Source organism: Diabrotica virgifera, chromosome 2 (genome assembly GCF_917563875.1).
Source record: "Diabrotica virgifera virgifera chromosome 2, PGI_DIABVI_V3a".
Classification (NCBI taxonomy): domain Eukaryota; kingdom Metazoa; phylum Arthropoda; class Insecta; order Coleoptera; family Chrysomelidae; genus Diabrotica; species Diabrotica virgifera.
Genome location: NC_065444.1, coordinates 199,375,276 through 199,399,022, shown reverse-complemented (window position 1 = coordinate 199,399,022; position 23,747 = coordinate 199,375,276). Strand labels below are relative to the sequence as shown.

General features: G+C 35.8%; 1 protein-coding gene across 1 annotated transcript in view; it reads left to right on the top strand.

The window, feature by feature from the left end:
- LOC126880339 (uncharacterized) overlaps nt 1–23,747 on the top strand; it is an 85,102-nt gene that overhangs the window by 1,752 nt on the left and 59,603 nt on the right. The gene's annotated exons all lie outside the window — the stretch shown is intronic.

Below are 23,747 nucleotides of genomic sequence, written 5' to 3'. Positions count from 1 at the left end.
GTTTAGCCCAGATTCCTCTTGTCTTGCCCCCCCGAAACTGTTTCATGTCTTTTAGTGCCCCCGAAACTGTTTCAGTCTGTTAGTCCCCATGAAAGAGCCCATTTTTGTAGTTTTTGTTGCAAAAGTTAATAATTTTTCCAAAGAGGTGTAAGTAAGTACACATTTTGTTGTGATGTTGATTTGGTCGTGCTGTTGATTGTATGGGCATGTACCATTTCATACATCATAGTGTATTTAACTTGTAACCCCATATGTATACTGGTATTGTATGTATCGTAGAACAGAATTGTATGTTATTTTAGCGTACTAACTGTATTGTATTGATATTGTACCCATGATGAAAGCATTGATTTGAATTTTTTTGAAAATATTGATGAAATATATAGACAAACAGTTGAATAAAAAAGTAACGTAAAATTTTTTTGAAAATTTTGATTAAAAGTAACGTTAAATATTTTGAATATTGAATCCAATTATGAAGTATAACAGTATGTTGTATTTTTTGCATGTATTCCTATAGATCAACAGTTTTTTTACAGAATAATCGTTTTTTGTGATTTATTGATTTGGTCATTTGATTAGATGTGTAATGTTGTTGGTATGGTCCGTGTATGAGTTTAGTCCCGTATAGTCTGTGTGAGAGAAGTTACCCCTTTTAGAAGTCACCCCATGAAGAAGTGAAGAGGGAAACCGTGGAGAGGCCCCCCACTTCTGTGTTTTTTTCAAGCAGCCAGGAGAAAAGCTGTCACTTTTAGATTTGAAGATAGCGTTCTCTGTCGACACTGTTTGAGAATAACTGTCTTGAAGTGTAGAAGTTAGCCCCTGAAAAAGCCCCCCCCTTGTCTGTGTTGCCCCTTGTTTTTTTTTTTTTGACTAATCTATCTTTGTAGGTGTCAAAAGGATGCCAGAGGTTAGTTAAAAAGAGCCCGTGAAGTAGTAGTTGAAGTCTCCCCCCCAGTGAAGTAGTTGAAGTCCCCCCGTGAATGAAGTATGTCTTTTTGTATCTGACATGTCACAAGTGTAATACTCGTGATGAAGGAAGTGTTGTTCAGCTATCTGTGAACACTTTCATTAGTAGTCGGAGCAAGAAATGTCTTATCCCGTGTGAGCTCATATAGGAACCAAATTTCAATATTGTTTGTGTTTGTAAGCCCCTGAGTATATCTAGAAGTCAAAAAGTATGTTGTTGTCTGTTTGTTTGTCTATCCCTGTTTTGTCTGGAAGTTTTAGAGCCCATTGTCTGTTGTCCCGTGTTGTCTATTAGCCCGTGTTGTCTATTAGCCTGTGTTGTCTATTAGCCCGTGTTGTCTATTAGCCCGTGTTGTCTATTAGCCCGTGTTGTCTATTAGCCCGTGTTGTCTGTTAGCCCGTGTCCGTGCTGGAGTTTGATTTTTTTTGGCGAATAGTTAGTTGACCTCTCTTCTCTTTGTTGATTGAAAGTAGGCCAAGAGCAGAAGCTGTGACAAGGCTGGTGAGGTTAGGATCTGGCCGCGTTGAGTACAGGTGAAGCTTGCTTTCGGTCGATAAATGGAAGCGGTTGTTCGTCAGAACTGTCATACTTTCCAATGTCCCTTTGGTCTTCCCCTTGCGTGTTGCTTTCATCCCCTGTTTTGAAAAAGTAGCCCCCCGTTTTGAAAAATAAAGTCCACCCCCAGTCTTGAGAAATGAAATGCCCCCAGTTTTGAAAAGTAAGTCTATCCCCAGTTTTGAAAAGTAAAGCCCAACCCCCCTGTCTTGAAAAATGAAGTCTATCCCCTGTTTCGAAAAGTGAAGTGTAGCCCTGTTTTGAAAATGAAGTCTTTCCCCAGCTTGTGATTTGAAAATGAGAGAGTTGTCTAGTGAACGTTCATGAAAGGTTCTTATGTCCTGGATTGGACTGTTGATTGAAAACGTAATGATGTAGTGTTCTCTATATCATATGTTGCGTTCATTTCCCTTAGTCTTGTTTAAAAAGTTTGATATCCTGTTTGAACCCAGTATACTAGTCTTTTTGGTCTTTTGTTGTTGTCACACATACCCCCTCCCCCTTGTTAGTCTTGTTTTGATTTTAGCCCTTGTTGTTGTCATATACCCCTTTGTCTAGCCCTGTCTTGTTTGAATGAGTTGTTGAAGTAAGTTGTTGGTGAGATTTTGTCTCACTGAGGTGTTTAGACTGGATTGTCTAAATCCTCGTTTTGCAGAACCGTTGCCGAAATGTCCCGTGAAACTCGCTAGGTGTTAGCAGAGTTTGGGCAGATGTTTATCTGTCAAACATCAACTTTTTAGTTTTTGTGAACCGCTCGCGGTTAGGCAACGAGGTGACAAGGCTGTGTCTGCCCTGGTATGTCACTTGTGTTACTGCTGTGGATGTCAGCGAGGTCCACACAGGGCACAAGTTTAGTTTCTTTCCCAAGGCACAGAAACTCTTGTCACCTACAGTTCTTAGTAGAGTCAAGAAACATTTAAGTCTACTCGACTTTAAAGAGTCTGGCGATTGATGGCACGCTAGCCCAATCCCTAACGACTTTTTTGTTTTGTTTAATCCCCACTAGCCATTATCTAAATATTTTGATATTGTTGTCCTGTCACACCTAAGATGTCCATGTTGGATTTTTTTCTGTTTGTTATCGAAAACTGGATAATCTTATCCAGGTTTCTCTTTTGCGCGGAGGCTTTGTAGCGTTTGAAAAAACTCCAACATTAATTTAAAATCCCAATTCCCAAAAAAATGTCTATTTTCCAATTTATTTTGTGAGTTTGTATATCATTAGAGTATTTTAAAGCCGTCCCTGTATACAGTATTTAGGTATTGCACAATGGTATGCAATAGTAAGAAGTGCTGACGTTTTGATGCGTAAAAGAACCTTCTAGAATAAAGTTCCGAGTTTTGTCAAGTCAGCGCCCCTAAGGATCAAAATCGCTCGGTACTTCCGTCATACTTTTCCCCGATCTGTGGCTTCAGACCGAAGCGCAGATCAGTCCGGTTTGATTTCTTCAAGCGTGAAGATCGCTTGCCGACTCACCCCAAAAGGGCGTGGTGCCTTTTGTTACCCGCCGGTAAAGGGTATAGTATGTCGTTCTGGAAGATCTAGTGTGAGGGCACGATGTTTTTTTTTTTTACCCCGTAGTGAAGTTGGGTGCTCTTACACTGTGTTTGAGTTGTGACGCAGTACTATACGCCGGCGTGGTATGAAGTCCCTGTATCTTGTCCAAGTTCCTGTTTAAATGAAGTCTTCCGAGTCCCGATTGATGTCCTGATGTAGACATTTTGAGTTCCAGTCCCGTGATGTTTATCCAGTTGATTGCCCCGAAATAAAAAGGAAGCCATGAAGCCCACCTCAGGTCGATGACCCTGCTTGTTTGTAGATGAACCCCCTTTCCGTGTAGTTTGTGACGTGTGATAAAGGATTTTGTTTAAATATGGTATGATATATTTTTTTAAATTTTGCAAGGATCCCAAATGGATAAATATTTTTGTTGGTAAAGAGTTTTGAAAAATAATAGTTGTTTGTGCTTTCATGATGCAACTTGTAAATTAAAATGACAGTGACTTTGACCTTTGACAGCTGCGTCAAAATTTTGTTTTGACATACACTGTCCAACAAGTTCTTTTGTCATTCTTTTGTTATGTTAAATTGAAGATTTTTTTTGTAATGTAAAAGATTTGTAGATATTTTGTCCTGTAAAATCATTTCCTGTTAAAAGTTTTTTTGTTTGTTTAAAAAAAAAAACCACCGTAAAGTTTTAAATAAATGTTTGTGAAAGTGTATCTATCATCTCATTTCTGTAGCCTTTGGAAAAATTTTAACAGAAAACTAATGCAACTGTATGAAAGTTTTAGTTCAGAAGAAAAGAAAGAATATGGCATAGAAGCCAATAATAAGGAAAGATGTTGTCCCAATGTAACCCCAAAGAGGAATCAATGATGATTGTCCCCCCGATTGGTACCCGTAAGTAAGAAAGTATCCAGTAAGTACCCATAGGTGAAATAGAGGATTTATTTCAAACGGCGTCCCTTTTTGTTAAATAGTAGAAAGATCCTCTAGTCAGAGTAAGTACCCTTATGTATTTAGTTATGGTAGTGTAGTCATCTTAACACCCCTTCACCCTCCCTAACGAATCTACGACCTAGCTCCCGCACAATAAATGAGCTGCCGTCCCGCAACGAGGCTTTATGTGTCTGCTTCTTCTTCTTTAGCCCCATTCTTACCCCCCAGTATCTCTATAGATAGTCTTTCCTTGTTCCCATATGAGCAGACATGTAAAAACGCTTCAACGGAACGTTTTACTGTTTGACAGTTCTGAATTTAATCAAATTAGTTTGATTTGTGTGTGTGTGTGTGGGCGCGCGCGCGCGCGTGTGTGTGTGTGTGTGTGTGTGTGTGTGTGTGTGTGTGTGTGTGTGTGTGTGTGTGTGTGTGTGTGTGTGTCTGTGTGCTACGTGACCAGCCTGGTATGTCGGACTCGTGAGTTACAATACCGACTAAAACCCGTCCCCTTTCTTCTGCCTCTGTTTCCCCCGCGGACCTACCGTGAGGTATTACTGCGCGGGAGGAGGATCTAGATTTTATTTTATTACTCTTTCTTCATGTTGTCAAAGTTTTCTTCTAATCGTCTCTATTTTCTGCTCGTGTTCTTTCAATTCGACGAAGTTCCTGGAGGACTTGCATCGCAAAGGTGCTTACGGCATCCCAAGCTACTGTCGATGAAAGCATCGTTCCTACTAAGGTCTCTGGTCTTATTTGTTGGTTGATGATAATTTCCAGAGAATTTCGCAGCAAATTGAAACGAGGACACACGAAGAACACGTGCTCCACGTCTTCACTTATTCCGAGACAGGATGGGCACTCTGGAGAGTCGTCATGTTTAAAGCGGTATAAGTATGCTCGAAAGCAGCCATGCCCTGAGAGCATCTGCGTCAAATAATAATTGACCTCACCATGTTTGCGATTCAGCCAGAGATTTAGCTGTGGTATAAGACGATGTGTCCATCTGCCTTTTGTTGTGGAATCCCACTGTATTTGCCATCGTCTAATGCTGTTTTGGCGTTCTGTTCTTCTATGTTCACCTCTCTCATCTCTCTCATTTCTTTGTTGATAAAGGGTCTTCCTTTCTTCAGCTAATATTCCAATGGGTAGCATTCCGGCTATGACGTGTATTGCATCATCTGATACTGTGCGGAATGCGCTGGCAACTCTCAATGCGCTCAAGCGATACACTGATGCAATCTTCCTCCGTGATTTTTGAGTTCCGAGGGCGTCAGCCCAAATGGATATTCCGTAGGTTAATACTGATGTTATTACTGACGACAGTAACATTCTTCTGCTTTGTTTTGGGCCACCTATATTCGGCATTAGCCGTGACAAGGTTGTTCTGACTACTGACGCTTTAGCACTCACATGTTCTACCTGCTGCTTGAAACTTAGTTTGGTATCAATCATCACACCCAAGTAACGAATGAATGGTTGTGATGTAATTTCATGTTCTCCCATAGTCAGCGTAACAGTTTCTATCTGTTTCCTACTAGTAATAAGTACTGCCTCAGTTTTGTGCTTAGCTAATTTTAAGTTAACTGTATTCATCCACTGGCAGATTCTCTCGAATATGATGTCAAACGTGAGATTTATTTCTTCAAGGTACTTTGCGACAATTACCACAGCCACGTCATCGGCATATGCCACGAGCTTAGCACCCCTTGGTAATTCTACCTTTAATAGTCCATCATACATAATATTCCACAAGAGAGGTCCTAGTACAGAACCTTGTGGTACTCCTCCAGTGATTTTGTATTCCTTCGGACCAGACTTTGTGTCATACTTTAAAAGTCGATCAGTGAAGTAGCTCGTCACTATTCTCGTTAAATATGCCGGTACATTCATTTCGATAAGACCTCGCATAATGCAATCCCAGTTGGCGGAGTTGAAAGCATTTTTGATATCCAATGTGGCTACCAAACAATACTTCTTCGTGCCATTTTTCCATCTGGTCCCTGCAATCGCCTCTTTAGCTGTGTTAACGACAAGACTTATTGCATCCAGTGTTGAGCGACCTTTTCGAAAACCATACTGATTGTTGTTGAGTAGTGGTTCAATTGCCGCTTCGATTCTTTGATGGATTATTCGTTCTAGAATCTTGCCAGCTGTATCTAGCATACAGAGAGGACGATAAGATGAAGGTTCATCTGGTGGTTTCTTCCCTTTTGGGAGAAGCACTAATCTCTGTTGCTTCCATATGTGCGGGAAAGTGCCCTCTTTGATGCATGTATTGTAAACCTCCAGGAACATTTCCGGTGATTTGTTGATAGCTGCTTTTAAAGCGATGTTTGGGATTCCATCTAAGCCTGGAGCTTTATTGTTTCCTACTCTATTACATGCTTCCATCAGTTGATCTTCCGTGATCAACGGAATTTCTTCAGCCTCATACTCCTCGATTTGATGAAAGAAATTCTGTTGGGGGAAAAGTGTAGTAACAATCTTCTCTAGGAGATAAGGACATGTAGGAGTCGGTATTGATTGGCTTTTCAGGTGAGTCATAACTACCTTATAAGGTCTGCCCCACGGATCATTCTCCACCTCATTGAGAAGCTCCATCCAGCATTGTATTTTGCTATCTTTAATCGCTTTATTCAATCTTCGGCGTGCATTTTTGTACTCTGTCACTAGATCTGCATGGTTTTGTCGTCTCCATCCACGCTGAGAGGCTCTTCTCGTTTTGAGGCACTCTATACGTAGAGAGCTTATGTGATCATTCCACCAGTGTACTGGTAAACGTTTATTTGTGTCGCGTTTTCGGGGTATACTTGCATCACAGGCCTCCACAACTCTTTTCATTAATTGTTGGGTTTTATTTTCAGCGTTTCCTATAGTAATTGGGTCACCATTTAGAGCTACTGTGAAGGCAATTTAGTCAAATGATTTCACCTTCCAACCAACTGCATTAGTCCGCGTATGTGTCCTTCTAGGATTTTGTTCAATGGATAATTCCCATAGTAACGCGTTATGGTCACTAGCTGTGTAAACATCTAATACTTTCCAAGAACAGTTCCCCCTAACGAGGCAGGGGCTGATAAAAGTAAGATCCACAATGGAACTTGCTCTATCTCTAGTGAATGTCGGTTTATTACCGTTGTTAAGCAAAACAACATCTAGTGTTGCCATGGCCTCTAATAATATTGTGCCTCGCGTATTAGTCCTCTTGCTGCCCCAATCCACTGCCCAGGCGTTGAAGTCCCCAGCTATCGCTACAGGAAAATGCTGTTGTACATCCCTAGTTACTCGATCCAAAAAGTCAGTAAACTCATTGAGTAGGAGACTAGGTGGAGCATAGCAACTGTAGAAATGGATACCGTCTACCTTTGCCATTACAAATCCAGCTTCTCTGTTCATAACTACGTTTTGAAATGGTAACTTGTCACAGGACCAAATGACAGCGTTAGTGGTGCTGTTCATTTCCCAAGGTTGGGTAGTAAGATGTTTATATGGCTCAGATAGTAGCGCCAAATCTATATGTAGTTCACGTACGATCTGTATGAGTAGATCGTGCGCATCTTCACAATGGTTAAGGTTGAGTTGTAGTACTTTCATAAACGTCTAACTTCTACCTTCTGGAGTGCGTCTTTGTAGACTGGGCATCTGCTAGTACCAGCTATATGAGCACACGTCTCCAGGTTACCCTTTTCAATGCATAGGACACATTGGGCTTCTTTACTACACTCCGCGACTTTGTGGCCTCCTTTTCCACATTTCATACAAAGGTGGGTTCGGTCCACTCCGCTTTTGCATTGAGTGGCAAGATGACCATATTGCCAGCATTTATAGCATTTTGTTGGGCTTTTCACCGATCTTATTCGGCAATTGTTCCAGCCAATCCTGATTTTTTCGTGTTCATCTAGGATCTTTTTTGCTATTGGCACTGCCACTGTCACTAATGCAGTCTGAGTGCCTCTGTACGCTTTTCGCAATGATATAATTGTATCTTGCTGAATTTGGTACTCTTCTCCAGCCGCCGTTTGTAGCGCTAAAACAATATCCTTCTTTTTCGCCAAAATATCCAGATCTCGAATTTCTAGTTTTTCTTGCGGTTCTGTACTGATAACCGTAGCGTCATTTTTGAGAAGGTCGGTAATATTTTTCTTTAGTTGTAAACCTCCATCAGTATTCTTTTTACTTAATATAATCAACAGGTCCCCAGTAACTGTCATCTGAATCTTATTAACTGTGGATCGAACCTGTTCGTCAGGTATGCCCTTCTTCACTCGGTCAAGTATCTCAGCATATTTTGCCTTTTCTGTCGGGCGTATTATCAGTGCATTAGGTTTATTCGTTGATCTGACTTGCTTTTTCTGCTTAGGCTGTTGTTTTAATTGTTGTTCTTTTCTCTGTTTCTGCCTCGTTTTCCTGGATAGTACTATTTCCCAATTATTTTTGTTCCCGTCGTCCGAGTGTTCTAGGACCTCTTCGTTATTTGTAGGAGTTGGGTGTACTTCCTTCGTCTTATTATTTCGACTCTTTCTCATTTCTGGTGGTGTTGGGTGCATTCTCTTAACCGACGCGGTGTAGTGCGTTTCTTCGACGACTGAATCGGTCTCAGTGTCAATCACAGTTGGCAATTCAATGCAAGTGTGGGCACATGACATTGGGAGCGGTACTTCTGATAATCTACTTGAAGACTTTGTAGTTTTTGATTCGTTTTCCAGTGATTTTAACTTCCTAAAAGCACTAGCAATGCCGACCACCCTAGTCTTGATTTCCTTGTGGACGTTCATCTTGGGCTGGACAAACTCATGTAACCCGATAATAAGCTCCTCAAGATTTTTCCATTTATGCAACTTCTTTGCATCAGTACCTCCATACAAGACTGTTGGTTGGATCTGATTTTCACTGTTATCTCCTTTATTCTCATTAACTTTTGTAGTTATACATTTCTTTATGTTATTCCCACGAGTATCTGGGGAAAGATGGTCCACTACTGCAGAGCCCCGTATGCAGTAGTAAGGCTTTTAATTTACAATGAGGTGTCGCCAAGTTGCCCCAAGGGAACCGTTCGTGACCAAGTGTCGTCTGGTCATACAGTCATCGGTACGGTGTCTCACGCCTTAACTTCCGGATTTTTTATCGCAGGTTTACTCCTTCCGTTTTTTTTGTGCGGCAGGTTATCTCCTGAGAATCGATGACAATAAACACTATTGAGGATAAAACCAGGTTGAGAATGGGTAGGTAAAAAAAAAAAAAAGGTGATGAATAAACGTTGGTGTGCGGCAGTGGCATCCGGCGGCCAACTCCGAGTGCCAATCTCGCCCACCACATCGGTACATTTTCCCGTCCCATCGCGCTCCCTTTACAATAATTAGCGGCCGCGATCAGACAAGAACATGACTACCTCCCCATTTAGTTGTCTTTAACGACACTGCTTTTTAGTGGCCTGTGTCCTAGATTTTATCCTCATGGGAACGCTATGGCCGCTACTACTCCAGCGACTTTCCATCCACAGCGCGTTACCTTCACTGGGAATTGGAGGAGGTGGTCCACGGTGGGGTTTTGGAAGAGGTTTAAGAGATTTTATTCTCTTCCCATCCTGAAACCCCACTAGCCAGAGACTGTCTCCAGCTGTTCTCCTATCCGCCACCTTGGAGACGTGCCCGATAGGTACCTCACCCCTCGGGAGTGTGTGTGTGTGTGTGTGTGTGTGTGTGTGTGTGTGTGTGTGTGTGTGTGTGTGTGTGTGTGTGTGTGTGTGTGTGTGTGTGTGTGTGTGTGTGTGTGTGTGTGTGTGTGTGTGTGTGTGTGTGTGTGTGTGTGTGTGTGTGTGTGTGTGTGTGTGTGTGTGTGTGTGTGTGTGTGTGTGTGTGTGTGTGTGTGTGTGTGTGTGTGTGTGTGTGTGTGTGTGTGTGTGTGTGTGTGTGTGTGTGTGTGTGTGTGTGTGTGTGTGTGTGTGTGCGTGTGTTCACAAAGGGAATAAAAATATTAAAATACAACAAAACATAGAGTAAGAAAACAATAGGTATATTAGATGAAGAGTGCTAGAAATTTTGTTGGTAATCAAATTATGTAAATCAAAGTATTACCTACTAGATAAGTACATATATTTTCGGAATAGGTAAGTACCTATGTAATTTTTTATGACAATACTGAAACATTTACAATTAAGTACGTACCTGTTGCTTTTTAAATTTATTTAAAAAGTTACTACAATAATTATAAACTTGCTTTTGTCTTTGTCCTCACAACAATAAAAACTAATATACCTATACAATATTTGTTTATCAATAACCTCCACATTGAAAAATTATTATTGTCATATCATTTGAACACCCAATAAGAGCAAAGGTATAATGCGTCTGCGTCAGGGAACAAGGTTTTTGATGAATTCGCGCATATTAAATTTCACTCCCATCGCGCCTAAAGAAGTATAACTTAAAAAAAAAACGGCTGAACGCCCTATAAATGAGTGTCGCACAAAATATTCCAGCTGGAAGAGGGCTGATATGAATATTACGCGGCGCAAAAATGTAATCTATCTTCAATTTGATGGTGCACCAAAATTTGGTAATAAGTAGGTCATGACGTAACTAAGTAAAATCTCTAGGGACGGAAGGCTGCTTGTGGTACAAAGAGGTGGTGGGCAGGGGTGAATATAAAAATATATGGGGTTTTTTTGTGACGTTCGCGATCGAGATAGTGCACCAAAATTTGGGAATAAGTAGATCATGAAATAACTAAGTAAAATCTTCAGGGTCTAAACACTGCGTGCGTGACAAATGATGTGCTGTCACAAAAATAATGAAAACTGCGACTTTGACCCCTTAAAACTACCCTCGTCCCCAACCCTGGTTTCCGGTCCTGGAGATATTGCTTAGTTACGTCATGATCTATTTACTCCCGAATTTTGGTTCACTATCTCGATCACGAACGTCACAAAAAATTACATACAGTATGTCCCTGTAAGTTGGAACCATATGGAAAACTTTTTTATTATTAATCTCACGAAAAAAAGTTATTCTTTATAAAAAGCTCTGCATGGTCCAAAACCTAAGATTTAACCATCAAATATCAAATTTTTTGAATATTATACGAGGTATGTCAAAAAGTTTGAATTTCACTCAAGAGTAAAGTAGCTTTATTTTTCGTAATATTGGAAATTGCTATTATGAAAAGTTGTTTGGAATTAAAAACTATATTCTAATATGCAATTACATCCTTCTAATTGAAAAACATTTTTTTTTGAAAAATTATGGAATACTATCATTATTTTTTCAGTTATTTCAATCTGATAACTCTTTTATTATTAATTTTACGAAAAAAAGTGATTCTTAATAAAAAGTTCTGGATGGTCTCAAACTTAAAATGCAACCATCTTATATCAAATTTTATCAATTTTATACGAGGTATGTCAAAAAAAATAGAATTTTAAACCATGCAGAACTTTTTATTAAGAATCACTTTTTTTCGTAAAATTAATAATAAAAGAGATATCTGAATTAAAATAACTGAAAATAATGTTAGTTATCCATAATTTTTCAAAAAAAAATTTTCAATTAGATGGATGTAATTGCATACTAGAATACAGTTTTTAATTCCAAACAACTTTTCATAATAGTAATTTTCAATATTGTGAAAAATAAAGCTACTTTACTCTTGAGTGAAATTCAAACTTTTTGACATACCTCGTGTAATATTCAAAAAATTTGATATTTGATAGTTAAATCTTAGGTTTTGGACCATGCAGAGCTTTTTATAAAGAATAACTTTTTTTCGTAAAATTAATAATAAAAAAGTTTTCCGTATGGATACAACTTACAGGGACATACTGTATAATTTTACGCGGCCACGCAGCGTTCCGACCCTGGAGATTATACTTAGTTACGTCACGACCTACTTATTCTCAAGTTTTGGTGCACTATCTCGATCATAAGCGCCACAAAAAAAATAATAAAAACCGCGACTTTGACCCCTTGTAACTACCCTCGTCCCCCACTCTGGTTTCCGCCCGTTGGGGAAAGTCATGTATACAACTAATTTAACATATCCCCGTATGGTTTTTCCATATTACTTATTACGAGCAAAATTCGCTTCTATCTCTCTGACTAATACTGCCCTCCTAAGGAAAACCACCGTATCTGCATTACTTATAAAAATGAGTAAATGGACTTCAAAGAATCTGAAAGTTTTAAAAGGTGCTAAAATTGTTACAACAATGCGGTTAGAAACGATTTTACTTTATATCAATAAGTCTGTAAATAAGCTGTGTTTTTTAAAAAAGGAGCAGTAATTTATCCTAATTTTATGCCTATTATGGCAGATACTGGGAAAAAAATTGTGAGTAATATTAGGAATTGCTAAGTAAAACTACAGCATCTACAGATATTATGTATATGCGGTGCTTTTTCTTAGCATAATGTTACAGAAAATATAATTAAACAACAAAATTAATTTCTGAATAATTTATTAAATCTACATATTTAATAAAAAAAAACACATTTATTATACCGAATAAATATACAAAGAAATTATTTTATTAATTCTTATCTTCCTCAAGGTTTTGCTAAAATTGTAACCTATTTGAAGTCATTGTGGTTTTGAGATTTTAAATAAGGGTTTCTGTTTTATTTTTTGATACTCCAAAAGAAGATGTAAATGCCTGAGGGCTGGGAAGTTTTTTATTTAAAACCTTATTTTGAAGAAAATTCATTTTAAACATACTATCGGATTTATTTGTGTACTTGTACTTAAGAGAAAATGATCCCCGGTTTGCAACAATTTCTGTTATTTTCGCAAAGTAAGAACGTGGCTCTATTTTTTTAATTTTTGCTTGTGACGCGAAATCTTGCCACTTAAAAAAATCTGTATACTGCATTGTTTTTATTGTAACCTATAGTTCCATCTGATGGTGGAAGCTATCGGCGGACATTACAGTTTACTTCTGTTAGACATCTGCATGTAAAGAATACTGTTTATTAGTTGTACATACACGCAGATTTTAAATACCATACCACCCGCATTTAAAAAGAGTACTTTCGGTGAATTAAATTATTATGTTGTTTTACAAAAATAAACATAAATTCAATGAATTTGACTTACATCTTAAATTTTTTTAACTTATGTACCTACAAATAACTTGAAAAAAAGTATTTAGGCTAATTTTTTTTAATCTTGGCTACTTACCCTACTTGCTTTTCAACATTAAAAATTTTACGTTGTTTTTTAATAAATTTTGCAGACACAAATTAACAACCGCACCATACACAAGTTGAGAAAAAACTAAATAAATTGATAAACCGCGCCAATTACGTAGCAAAAACACCGCAATTGGGTATTGCTTAGAATAAACACAGTAACTGCAGACTCCGACAAGTATATGCGGGGTTTTACCTAAAGCCTGGGTTTCCTCGAAAGCGGCACCGACAAACAGCGATCGTAGCACTGCGATGAATTACGTCAGATTACGGTGAAAAATTCAAGGTTCTTCACTGGGGCAATGGAATGTGCAAGCTCAGCAAGCGGTGGCTTCCAACGCATCCTTGGAAACCAACGCTATTATTTTGCACAGTACAGTTTTTTATGATGTCATTCATCGCAGTGTTACGATCGGAGGTTGTCGGCACCGCTTTCGAGGAAACCAGCGCTTAAGTAATGTTATAGTTGCGGGGTTTTTCCTTAGTTCCACGCATGTTTTTGTAGATGCTAGGTTTAGTATTTCTTTCAGAATATATAGTTGGGGTTGTAAATACTGTACTTTTCTTAAATAATCAGGTAATATAAACCCTCTAGATAAAATTTTCGCTCCTAACTCAATTTTCATAATTTTTGCATATACGGTGTTTTTCCTAAGGACGGCAGAATAGTATTTGATTTGAAGTAAAACGCGTCACAAAAGAGTACATTTGATAAAGTTTGCAATTTGAGGCTCTTGTGTGGAGGCGTTTTGCGTCAAATATAGCAATTACTAAATAAATATTTTAAAATAAAAGTATAATTTTATTTTACATCAAAGTGAAGATACGTTACATTTTTGCGCCACGTAATATCCATATCAGATCTTTTGTAGCTGGAATATTGTATGCGCCACACATTTTTACGCCGTTTAGCGGCTTTGTATTTTTGTGATAGGCAACTATACGAGGAGAAACAAAACTAACAAGAAGTATGTGTATCTCTTTCAACAATAAAGTTAACTGCAACAACATACACTTATCATATTTATTATGTAATGATTAACCTAAAATTTAACAGTTTTTTTGTGTGTACAGAAATAGCCGTTAGGCCTGGATCCCGCGTACAAAAAAAGTTTATTAATAGCAAGCTGAAAATTTTTGTTAATCGCTTAACGGTGTCTAGTCGGACAAACTGTAACAGGGAAAGCCGGAACACTGGAACAGGGAAAGTTTTAATTATGGAACGTGATTTTAGTTGTGTAACGTGTCATCCTGACAAGTTTATGATTGTGAAAACTAGCAGGTTTTTAAGTTTATTCAATAGAAAACTTTATATAATATATGAAAAAATGTTTCTCCGACAGATATGTTGGGCATTTTAATAAGTCCGACACGTAGAACATGTCAAATGACAGGCCTTATACAGGGTGAGTCATTAGGAACTGTACATACTCCTACCTCGTATGGAGGCCCCTATGGGGAATAACAAATGACCATTAAAAAGTGTCTGCTCCCATTGTTTAATAATATACAGGGCGAGTTTCGCATTTTGACAGAGATTTGTATTCGTCATAATTTTTGAACGGTCGGATCGATGTATCTCTTATTTTGGTCAATCGTTACACTATTACCACGTAATCAACTGATTTATTCAAATTAGAAAAATATCAGGCCCGGCTTTAAAAAATTAGTTCGTTTGGGTCTTAGAAAAAATTTCACCCTGTATATGCTTTTTGAAAACTCTAATATGAATTTTACAAATTAGACAAATAGGCAATTAAAATGGCATACTTATTTTTTTCCCCACACGATTACTTAATTTTTTATAAAAAAATCAAATTTGACTGAATTAAAAGTTTGGTAAAGTGAACCATAGATTTAAAAAAATAACTTTAATTACAAAAATTAATTTTTTTTAAACAAATATTTAATTATGTTATCACCCCATTAACTGATTTATTCAAACTAGAAAAAAATCAGGTCCGGCTTTAAAAAATTAGTTCGTTTGGGTCTTACAAAAAATTTCACCCTGTATACGCTTTTGGAAAACTCTAATATGAATTTTGCAAATTAGACAAATAGGCAATTAAAGTGGCATATTTATTTTTTTCCCCACACGATTACTTAATTTTTTATAAAAAAATCAAATTTGATTATGAATTAAAAGTTTGGTAAAGTGAACCATAGATTTAAAAAAATTAACTTTTATTACAAAAATTAATTGTTTTTAAACAAATATTTAATTTATGTTACCACCCAATCAACTGATTTATTTAAACTAGAAAAAAATCAGGTCCGACTTTAAAAAATTAGTTCGTTTGGGTCTTAGAAAAAATTTCACCCTGTATACGCTTTTTGAAAACTCTAATATGAATTTTACAAATTAGACAAATAGTCAATTAAAATGGCACATTTATTTTTTTCCCTACACGATTACTTAATTTTTTATTAAAAAATCAAATTTGTCAAAATTTTGTAATTTTACCATAAAAATAAAAAAATTAAACGTTTCTCTTAAAATTAAAAGTTTCACCATTTTTTTCTCTATAACACGTCTAGATCTAAAACTCTCCATAACACTTCTCTTTGGCCTCTATAGTTTAACATAGATGTGATCAAATAGATAAATTTTTACTTAATTTTTGTGATTTAACTTTGCAATTCACGAATCTGCACCTTTTATTTTTAAAAATTCATAATTTTTACGAGAAGAAGACTGAAAGTCTACAACAATTTTCACAGTCTTCACAATGGTAAGAGATATGTGCTGTAAAAATTTCAGAGAAAAATATTACAATGGAACAGAGTTGTAGCGAGTTAAACCGTGATTTCTTTTTTTTTTCATTTTTAAGTTAAAATTCCGATTTTGACAAATTTGATTTTTTAATAAAAAATTAAGTAATCGTGTGGGAAAAAAATAAATATGCCATTTTAATTAGTCCTGTCGCCAGGGGGGTACAACGGCCTCCTTTATTCAGATGGACTTACCCAAGTTTTTTTTATGTATTTTGACCCGTATAATACAAATTTTTTGGGTAACAGTGGATCCGGATGTCGATAAGATTGTTATAAACAAAGAACTTGAGGAATTACATAACAGAGATTTTTGGCAAAACAAAACATTTTTTTGTATTTTTTGGGTCATTCTAAGCAAAAAATGTTCTTACAAGTTTTTTCGTAGGATGCATAGTTTTCGATATAAACGCGGTTGAACTTTAAAAAAATCGGAAAATTGCAATTTTTGAACCCCAATGTCTTTTGATTAAAAAATAAAATAGCAATTCTGCTTACCGCATTTGAAAGTTCAAGATTAATTATATCGGTTTTGATTATTTGCATTGCTAAAAATTAATTTTTTTATTGTTAAAAAAGCTATAAACACATACTTCTTGAGTGATGTTTTCAATGATCTCTCATTTAAAATCTAACGAGTAGTAGAGTAGGTACAAGTGCAAGCGAGGCAATATCTAACATGCCTTAAAACGCATGTATTGGACACGGGAAACACTATGTGTTTATAGCTTCGTTTAACAATAAAAAAATAAATTTGTAGCAATGCAAATAATCAAAACCGATAGAATTTGACTTGAACTTTCAAATGCGGTAAGCAGAATTGCTATTTTATTTTTTAATCAAAACTTACTCAGGTTCAAAAATTGCAATTTTTCGATTTTTTGAAAGTTCAACCGCGTTTATCTCGAAAACTGTGCATCCTACGAAAAAACTTGTAAGAACATTTTTTGCTTAGAATGACCCAAAAAATACAAAAAAATGTTTTGTTTCGCGAAAAATCGCTGTTATGTAATTCCTCAAGTTCTTTTTTTATAACAATCTTATCGACATCCGGATCAACTGTTACCCAAAAAATTCGTGTTCTACGGGTCAAAATACATAAAAAACTTGAATAAGTCCATCTGAATAAAGGAGGCCGTTGTACCCCCCCTGGCGACAGGACTAAATTGCCTATTTTTCTAATTTGTAAAATTCATATTAGAGCTTTCAAAGAGCGTATACAGGGTGAAATTTTTTCCAAGACCAAAACGAACTAATTTTTTAAATCCCGGCTTGATTTTTTTCTAGTTTGAATAAATCAGTTGATTGGGTGGTAACATAAATTAAACATTTGTTCAAAAAAAAATTAATTTTTGTAATAAAAGTTAATTTTTTTAAATCTATGGTTCACTTTACCAAACTTTTAATTATTCATAGTCAAATTTGATTTTTTTTTATAAAAAATGAAGTAATCGTGTGGGGAAAAATAAATATGCCATTTTAATTGCCTATTTGTCTAATTTGTAAAATTCATATTAGAATTTTCAAAAAGCGTATACAGGGTGAAATTTTTTTTAAGAGCCAAACGAACAAATTTTTTAAAGCCGGACCTGATTTTTTTCTAGTTTGAATAAATCAGTTGATTGGGTGGTAACATAAAGTAAATATTTGTTTAAAAAAAATTAATTTTTGTAATAAAAGTTAATTTTTTTAAATCTATGGTTCACTTTACCAAATTTTTAATTCATAGACAAATTTGATTTTTTTATAAAAAATTAAGTAATCGTGTGGGGAAAAAATAAATATGCCATTTTAATTGCCTATTTGTCTAATTTGTAAAATTCATATTAGAATTTTCAAAAAGCGTATACAGGGTGAAATTTTTTCTAAGACCCAAGCGAACAAATTTTTTAAAGCCGTACCTGATTTTTTTCTAGTTTGAATAAATCAGTTGATTAGGTGGTAATAGTGCAACGATTGACCAAAATAAGAGACACATCGATCTGACCGTTCAAAAATTATGACGAATACAAATTTCTGTCAAAATGCGAAACTCGCCCTGTATATTATTAAACAATGGGAGCAGACACTTTTCAATGGTCATTTGTTATTCCCCATAGGAGCCTCTATACGAGGTAGGAGTATGTACAGTTCCTCATGACTCACCCTGTATTGGTGGTAAACAGCAATCTGATTTTTGCATGAGAGTTTAATGAAAGGGTAACCAATCAATCGGAAGTTCTGTCCGACAAAATACAGGGGACGTTCCACAATTAAAACTTCCCCTGCTCCAGTGTTCCCATATACATCAAAGTTTGCCAAAATAGACACGTTAAGTTATTAACAAATTTTGAGCTTGCTACCAATAAAATTTTTGTTGGTACGCGGGATCCAGGCCTATACCTTGTAACTTAGTGATTTTAAATTTTCAGATGACGAAATTTATTGGATGTTAAATTTTGCTACTATATTATATCGGTCTCCAGTACAACGATATATATGTGCAATTAATTTTTATAGTTTAATTGTAGGAAGTTTTGTGTTAATAGTTTACTTAATTCTAATGAAGCCACCCATAACTCTAGTTGGAGAATCATTGGGAATTGGCTGTTATTGTGTTTATGTAAGTTAGAATATGGTATGGTACAGTATTTACTCTTCCGAAAAATTATGTTCATTGTAAAACTTGTCATTAAACTTTTATTGGCCACTCTGTATAAATAATTCTGTTAATACATGATAGTTAAATAATGAGTTTGCTGTAAATCGAAAACTAAAGACGTCTTATATTGTTATATTTCAAATATTGAATGGGTTGCATATGTGAGTCCATATTAAATATAGTAATGAAACACAGACTTACTCACAATCATTTAATTATACTTTGACGACCGGTTTCGATCTCTACAATATACAGATCATCTTCAGGTCGGCGTTACAAGTAGTTAAATGATGCCGTTACAAGGATTGCGTTGCAACTTAGTTGTTGTCATATTAGTACGTCCAAATTATGCTAATTGGTTTGTTGGGATAGTGATAGGGTAAACAGACATGTTACGTAGGTTAAAACACAGTAAGATTTCGAATTTGGAATGGATCCTGAAGGAAGATGCGTATGTGAAACGGGTGATGTTTTGTTCGAATGGAGAAAGACAATGCTCCAGGAGTTGCGTATTAATTGTAGCAAAGTATGAAATGTTATTCTAGGATCTTGTACAAATGTGATGGTCTAAGCTCGTAGATGTTATACGATGCGGGCAGAGGTCAAAGCATAGGAAATGACAAATAGGAAATTGTTGTCATAAATTAATCTAATTTAAGATATGTTGTTCTCAGTAAATTAACTGAGGGATGTCATAAGTATAATAATATCATAATATTATGAAGTAGTAAGTGCCATACACTGTGAAACTATGAAGTGTATAGAAATTAAAGGAAAGCTAGTTAGTTAAATGAAAAAAAAAAAAAAAAATATTATTATCAAAACATCGGTTAAGAAACTTTAAATTGAAAAATTGAAAAAGGTAAGAAATTGATAAAATTAAAGATTATTTTGTTTGAGCTATTGTATAATGGGATATGTACAAAGAAAAAGAAAGAAACGAAATATTAATGGAAGGGTGTAGGCACTTACTTGAGAATAGTTTTTAACTAAATAAATAAATTAACACATAACACATAGGGTTTAAAAGCACAAAGACATAACAATTATTGGTAAAAGGTTTTTTTTTTTTTTTTTTTTTTTTTTGGTAAAAGGTTTTTTTAAGGGAGGTAGCACTACATTTCCCCAATTACTATTTAACTTAGTTTTTACTTCCTAAATTAAAGTCTAGTTTTTTTTAAAAAAAAAAAAAAAAAAAAAAAAAAAAAAAAAAAAAAAAAACTAGACTTCAATTTAGGAAGTAAAAACTAAGTTAAATAGTAATTGGGGAAATGTAGTGCTACCTCCCTTAAAAAAACCTTTTACCAATAATTGTTATGTCTTTGTGCTTTTAAACCCTATGTGTTATGTGTTAATTTATTTATTTAGTTAAAAACTATTCTCAAGTAAGTGCCTACACCCTTCCATTAATATTTCGTTTCTTTCTTTTTCTTTGTACATATCCCATTATACAATAGCTCAAACAAAATAATCTTTAATTTTATCAATTTCTTACCTTTTTCAATTTTTCAATTTAAAGTTTCTTAACCGATGTTTTGATAATAATATTTTTTTTTTTTTTTTTTTCATTTAACTAACTAGCTTTCCTTTAATTTCTATACACTTCATAGTTTCACAGTGTATGGCACTTACTACTTCATAATATTATGATATTATTATACTTATGACATCCCTCAGTTAATTTACTGAGAACAACATATCTTAAATTAGATTAATTTATGACAACAATTTCCTATTTGTCATTTCCTATGCTTTGACCTCTGCCCGCATCGTATAACATCTACGAGCTTAGACCATCACATTTGTACAAGATCCTAGAATAACATTTCATACTTTGCTACAATTAATACGCAACTCCTGGAGCATTGTCTTTCTCCATTCGAACAAAACATCACCCGTTTCACATACGCATCTTCCTTCAGGATCCATTCCAAATTCGAAATCTTACTGTGTTTTAACCTACGTAACATGTCTGTTTACCCTATCACTATCCCAACAAACCAATTAGCATAATTTGGACGTACTAATATGACAACAACTAAGTTGCAACGCAATCCTTGTAACGGCATCATTTAACTACTTGTAACGCCGACCTGAAGATGATCTGTATATTGTAGAGATCGAAACCGGTCGTCAAAGTATAATTAAATGATTGTGAGTAAGTCTGTGTTTCATTACTATATTTATGTTATATTTCAATTCATTCAGAGAGTGTCATAAACACCCTACCCGGTTTTAAGCTCATAAGCTATAATCAGAGAGTGTATATAGAGCTTTTCATCGATTGTCGTTTGTTTCGAGCTTCTGTCATGCGTCACATAATATTAATATATCTACGTCATACGTCTTCGGTTTGTATCAACGGTATTACCAATAAGGTATGACGTAGATATATTAATATTATATGACACATGACAGAAACTCGAAACAAATGACTGTGAATGAAAAGCCCTATTATGACTTCCACCAAGGAGAACGTCATGACGGAAGAAATCAAGCGAAGGATAATCCTAGCGAAAAAATGCTATTTTGGACTGAGTGGACATATGAGAAGCAGAAAAGTCAAAAAACAAAAATAACCATATACAAAACCCTTATACAAACAGTGTTGACATATGGATCGGAGGCATGGACCATCTCCAAGGCAGATGAAAACCTTCTGCTTATATTTGAACGAAGGATCCTGAGAGGAATATTCGGTGGCATCTGTGAAAATGGTATTTGGAGGAGGAGGTACAACTACGAGGTATACCACAGATATAAATATATATTTGGTGGTAAAGACGTAGTATCTCTCAGTGCCGGCGCTAGGGTATAAGGTGCCCGCCTGAAAAACTAGCACAGGCGCCCCCCACACACATTCTTATGGGCGCTCATATAAAAATTTTTAGGGTGGGGCCAGAGGTGAAGATGTTGCACATTACATTTTGTATACTTTGGATGACAATATAATATAGTTTAAAGCACCCGAAAAGCTAGGGGGTGGCACGGCCTCCCTGACAGCGTGCCTGCATGGGCGCCCATGCAGATACTCGTACAACTCCAGCCTTGGGGACATGTGTGTTTTAATGAAACGGTGGTACCCACATTTCCGAAGATCAAACCGGTCACTGACCTACCTATCTGACCGCCCATAACCTGAAATAGTATCTATCTGACCCCCAAGCCATAACACCACCTCACCCCATCGCAGTACATAACGAATGAGGAGGCTTTGTACTTGGATGCCCTGGGTAATGGGACATCCTCTGTATTACTTTATGTGGTTAAACCACCTGATTTTAGGGGTAGCTAGAAGAGCTTTTCTCCATATTAATGACTTGATTTTGGACTTGTGTCCTAAAAATGTGTGTTCCAGGCAGCGAGGCATCGACTTAGTCGGTGTTCCCCTATCCGCAAATGTCCCCGGTAAATAAAAGTTCGGTTACAGTTTTATTGGATCCATGATCTGACAGAATAACTTCATTTTAATTCTTTTTTAAGAAATTGGCTAAGAGAACTAAGATTGTTTTTGTCATTTCTTCTTTTTCGGCTTTTCTTCTTCGGTTCGTGCCCCAAATAATTTTTTTTTACTCCATTTTTATTTAACTAAATAAAAATAATAACTTTAAAACCTCAAGATTATGTTTCTGCAGTAATGTGAAACCGTAATTTAATAATAGTACTGAGTACTTAACAAATATAATTTTATATTAATTGAATGCAACCTAATAGATTCTTTAACTGCAGACTACAACTGACAAACTATTCTGTATTAGTATAGGTATAATCACATGAAATAATACTAAAATAAATCTAAATCTAAAAATCTCTAAACTAAACTTTATGTAAAATGTTTATTTTAAATATTATGTTTTTATGGAATTAATACTCGATACCTATTAATAAGTACATAATACTTAAATTACACAGTAGGCGGTAAGAAAACAGTATCACAATCGTGTTTTTACTAGAAATCATTCATTTCCTCTCATAACTGCTGATACAAAACTTAACAACTTGCAAGAAATTTGAAGAAAATAAACAAAGCATTATCATTTAAAACAAAGTTGTTTGGTTGAAATAATAATATCTTTGACCGATAAATTATATTACTACATGGTAAGAATTCTATGCGGCATTGCATTTTTTTGTATATTTTACATGAGTGATGTGCAAAACTAACAATCATTGATTAGGGTATTAGGACGAATTTAAAACACATTAAAAAAAATGAATTTTTCTATTTTAGTATTTTGCATAACACCAGCAGAAAAAAAGCTCATTCTGGCGCCCCCAAACAGGGGCGCCCGCCTGCAGTGCATCCCTTGCAGGCCCGTTATCTCTTATAAGAATAGGCAGACTAAGATGGGCAGGACATCTAGCAAGATAACAGCATAACAACCCTCCTAGAAGAATCCTTATGTCACAACCTGTGGGAAGTAGAAATAGAGGTAGGTCAAAACTAGATGGAAGGATGGTGTAGATGAGGATGGAAGAAAAATGGCAATGGATAGGACTGACTGGCATAATAGACTTGGGAAGGTCGAGGCTCTTTCATAGGGCTGTAGCACCATTGATGATGATGATGATTATGACTTCCTCTGAATGAATCAAAACAAAACCGACTGCTAGTACCGAATTACAGCAAAATAACGCGATACGGGTACCGTGGCGGCATCTGCTTACAACAAGCGAAAGTTTTATTTCAATAGAATTGAAATTAAATAAAATTAAAACAATATAAAATAATACAATATAATATATTAACAATAAAAGTTTTATTTTAATATCATTTTTAATTTTATTGAAGTAAAACTTTCGCTTGTCTGTATTTATATTAATGGTTATATTACTGAAAAGATAATTGAATAACCTTTCAAATAGACAAGGCGAAAACGGCGGGTGCGTTGGAAAAAATATTCCCATGAGATTTTTTTGCATAATCACATTCGTGAGACACCCCATAATAAGGTTCAAAAAGTCGCCCACGCGAAAAGTGGTCCAATTTAAAAAAAAATGTTTTTATTCAAATTTAGTCCATTAAAATGTTACATTTTTTAGGCCGTACCTTGCATTTGTTAGAGGAGTCAATTTTATTTCTTTAATGTGTAGGGGGGATCAGTAGAAGCTTAAGTTCAAGTTTTTGGGGTCGCCATCCTTGTCCCCCGGTCGCCATCTTGGAAATGGGGTGCAAAGGGGTTT